Here is a 4,998-nt window from a genome sequence, read left to right on the forward strand (position 1 = left end):
AATTGATTGACTTCGTGGAAGACCCAATTGAGCTTTCCAAGGATTATAATGATGTTGAGATTTTGGTAAAAGTAAAAACTGACGAAGAATGGCTACAAAGTTTGATAGAGGACCACGATACAAATGAGTTAAATAATTCATTGGAATTCTTTAAGAATGATGAGGATTCCATAGTACAAGACATAGTGGAAGTTTTGTCTAATCCTTTGTATATTTCTAAATCTTATGATACTTCTCCCCCAATCGAAATAGTTCCCCAAAGAGTTGTTAACCCGATTTTGAAGGAGCTATCTCACTTAGGATTGGGTATTTGTGATATTAAAATTGTTAAGAATTATTTTATTTCTAATTACCCACCACTTGATGTAATTGATTCTAGCATCGTGCAAGTTCGCCGAGAGGAACCCGAAGAAGTTTCACTCTTTTATGTTCTCTATCCACTCTGAAAAGACGAGGGTACCCAAATACACCATAATATTTTTGTTTCAACCTATAAGTCCTCTACCGAATGTGATCGTCTATGGATAGAGTCGAGATAATACGATAATTCGGTTCACACTTCGTGTGATTGTCTATGGATAAGAGACCGATACAATACAACAACAAGATAAATTGTGTGATTGACTATGGATACAAGATCGAGACAATACTACAACAAAGTGTGTTACTTGATAATAGGTTCGGTAATAACCAAACTCTATAGGATCACTATCAAGTAATATGGAGTTAACATATATGTGTATTTTACTTTATTATAATAAACAATTATAATGCAGAAATCAAAGTAAAAGACACAACAAGATTTTTTTTACGAGGAAACCGCAAATGCAGAAAAACTCCGAGACCTAGTGAATACTATCAAAATTAAGCCGCTATACAAAATCCAATACCAACTTCGTATAGAATAGACCAAGCAGACTGCCTCTAGCTACTTAGTTTCATCAATATCCCTGCGCGGCTTCTAGAGTCACGCACGTGAATAGCAAGTCCTTTGGATCATATTCCAAACAACAAAGGAAGAATCTGTTTGGTAACCACTCTAATCAATCTTGCTAAAAGATTTAGATGAGTTGTTCACAAAGGTTCTTCCGTTTAATCTAATAAACTCCTTTGTATGGTTATATCAATCTAACTTTAACTACCGAAATAATTCAAGTATAGATTTGCACTCTATTAGAGCATAACTCGGTTGAACCCACCAAGCGTTGGTATGTCAAGTTTGGTTGTCATATTTTAGTGAACCAAAACTCATTTAAGAGTCGCTTGATTAAATGTATTAGAGTCAACTTCATATAGGTTACCTTGAAAGTATTAGGATATGAGACATTACAAGTATTGCGAAGACTTGAAGAAGTGGAGAAGTATGGAGCTACAACCACAACATCATCCTTCCACTTGAGGTTAGTGATATTTGACTTGAACTGTTTCATTCCCTAACGTATCTTTCAAGTCGTGCTTATTGAAAAAAAAACTGCGAAGCATGAACACTCTAGATAGACATAGTATTAAGGAATTCAATATGAGGTTTATTGCTTAACCATTAAACTTTGTAGATAAGACATCAACATAATCGTATGAATGCTATTGTGATTATATATGGGTATGAGGTGAGGATTTCATCCTACGAAACAATATTGTTACATGTGTTTTAAGGAAGTAAGTTCATGAACTTTGTTTGTGAACCGAAAAGGAAATCGCCAGGCGTTATTGGGGTTGTTTTTCATTGCATATCTTATGAACGACCAATATGTGTGATTAGTATAACCGCTCATCACTTGTTTGTGTTCTTGGTAAAACTATTCACATGAGGCCTGACTTTTGTATTCGTATGACTTTTATTAATGAAACCGATCTTAAGTAATCACCTGTTGGTATGATCGAGTTTGTGTAGTTTATAAGGCCTAACACTGGGTAAAGGGGAACCGATCCTAGTAAGAGGTGCAACACGTCACAAAGTGGAATCTATCCTTGTATGGGGTGCAACAAGGTATATAGCAGAAAGGGGAACCGATCCTATGGACATGTGCAACACGTTTTTAGGTGATCGTTGTCGTATGCGTCAAAAATAAATTACTTTCTCAATACTCACAATATAAAATATAGCAAGGGTAAGAAAGGATCGTTCCCACAGAGAGGACTAGGTTGTCAATATGTTTCGGTTTCCTATATAAAACAATGGGGGAATTTTCTGATTTTTATAAACTACAAACTAAAATAAAAACAACGCAAAGAAATAAATCACGCAAAGCAAGGATGTGAAAATATTGGATAAAGGTTTCATCTTCAATTGTCAACAAATATTGAATGTATGATTAGAATTCGTATTTAATCTTGCTATCATCAAAAGCCCTAGAATACCTTATTGCAAGAATACTCCGTAAATTTCCTAAGTCATCAACACACACGTTAGAGCTGCGTATGTGAATTCTACCTAAAGAATAACCTAACGCCTTGCGTTAATTAAGTTCAATTCCTAGGAGCATTAAGTTTCAGAAATAGGCTAATCAATGTGATTGTCACACATTGCGCATGACAATTCGGACTACATATGATTACAAGAGTGTATCACTACAAACCATAATCATATCATGCTACTCGTATTCAAGGTTATCGCTTGATGATAAACCCTAAAATAGCTATAGATATGGATGTATGTTCAATCAATTCTAAACTCAACCAAACAAACATTCAATCATATTGCAATACATCAATCATGCAATTATTATAAACCGTAGAAAGTGAACGATGATTTTGAGAGAAAACTAATTCATAAATCAAATAGCATGCTTGCAAAATCCGACTACAACCTCAAACCAATAATAAAATTCTAGCTCATGTTCATGGAGTTCATAACTAGAAGAAAAAGTAGCTTTCATGTTGTACAACCCCAGAACAAAAGTAGAAGCCAAGATATCATTTTTAGAATGGGATGTCTCGGCTCTTATATAATCTTTTTCCTTCCTGTTACCGACTTCTGAAGTTAACCCAAACTGTAGCTGTGGCTTAGAAACATCCCACAATTCAGAGCCCATAATTCAGAGCCCATCAGGTCCATGACTTGATATGGTTGTCAGTTTTGTGAAACTGACAAGCCAACTTAACCTGAGCTATCACCCATACTTCCGCCAGTTCCATCTCCAGCCGCACCTGCCTCTTCAAAGCCATCAGTTGCTCAAACCCATTATAACAACCAGCTCACAGCTGCGCCTGTAACTCCATTCTATGCACATTGTCAGTAACACCATTCTTAACACTGCACTACTGCCTTCCATTAAGTTTCTTTGCTGTCTGCAATAGCTACAAGTCCTACCAACATAGCACCATTCCTTCCCTGTATCACCCATCAATTCTGCAACAGCCACTGCATTTGAGCTCAAGCTGATTTCAGATGCGCAAGGCCCTCTCCATTCATTCCTGCACACAACCAGTTCCACTAACTGACTGTCAAAACCATTATGCAACTGCAATCAACTCCATCTGTACAGAGCTGCATCTATACATTTCATTCTCCACCAGTTCACAATAGCCATTACTTCTTCTTGTCAGTCTTCTATCTATTTTCCTCTATGCCATTTCAGCATAACCAACAATACTGCACTCAATCTGTAGCTGCAACACCACTAATATCATTCCTATTTAATCACCACTGCTTTAGTCTTGACAGCAACAACTCCTGTGACTCCAACTTCAGTTCGCTTCATAGTTGCACCCTTAACTCAGGCTCTTGCCATCGGCACTAACAGCATCAACTCATTTTCATTGCCGGTCTCTGCAGCGAAGGCTCATACAAACACCATTCATTCCCTGTAAAACTCATTGCTGCATCAACAGCAACATCTGCAGCTTCCATTACCATGAACTGATGGAAGCAACATCATCTCTGAGGCCTCCTTATCCTCCAACACAGCATCTGCAACATCAGCTTACAATTCATTCCACCTGAACCAGCAACAATCTCCATCATCTCATTCTGCCAAGACCACGCCATTCCTTGAGTTCACTGCAATCATCTCAGTCTCCATAACTGCCATCACCAGCTTCTATCACCTCGACAACTTCAATCTCAGTACACCTCTGAAATCTTTTATACCATCCACCATCTTTAGTTCAATTCATGCCAAGCCATTCATTCCACCATCACTGCTCCCTTGTAATCAGCTCTGTAGGCCATTCCACCACTGCATTGCCACCAGCAGCAGCATTAGTTCTTCCTTGTCCTGCATCTGTAGCTATTGCAATAACCACCAAAACAACTTGAACTGCACAAACTCAGTAGCTCAATCACAGCTTGCAGCCAACAACAATTAGCAAACAATCCCATCTTCCTGACAGCACTAGACTCAATTTCAGAACACCACAAAACCCATTTGTATTCATCTCCAACTGCATCTGAAGAATCATTTCTTGCCTAACTGCAATCTTCTCGTTCAACTGACCCATTACCAACTTCATCAGCACCAGGTGAAACTCAATTCAAACAGACCCATAACATTTCTTCAGATTCATGAAACCCTAACTTCCATGACCATCCCTCATTCGAATTGATTTCCTTAATTTCTTTCTATTAGAGACAAATTCAACAGTAACCCATCTCTTTTATCCATTACCAACCCTAAATCTCCATTTATCTTCACCAAATCCTCCATCCGACTTCTCCCCAAATCGACAGAAAGAAACCATCTTCTTTTGCAGCCGAAACCCAGCCTTCCATGATCTTCTCAATGCCTAAATCTACTTTGTTCCTCATCACGAATTCATCTGATTCTCTCAATTTCAGCATCAGCAGCTCAGCGCCGTTTTCTTCATTCTCTCAATTTCAGATGCAAAAGAAATGAATGATGAGAAACTCTTCTCCAGGTTTTAGGCTGTAATGATTAAAATCGATATTGGCACCCTGCATTCCTGGATAAGGGCTAACCACTTCGTATATGGCTTGTCGGTTTCAGAGAACTGACATGTCTACTCTCTTTTGTGACCAACCGTCAGTCTCATAATTTC

This window comes from Papaver somniferum, chromosome 7, assembly GCF_003573695.1.
Source record: "Papaver somniferum cultivar HN1 chromosome 7, ASM357369v1, whole genome shotgun sequence".
Taxonomy (NCBI): domain Eukaryota; kingdom Viridiplantae; phylum Streptophyta; class Magnoliopsida; order Ranunculales; family Papaveraceae; genus Papaver; species Papaver somniferum.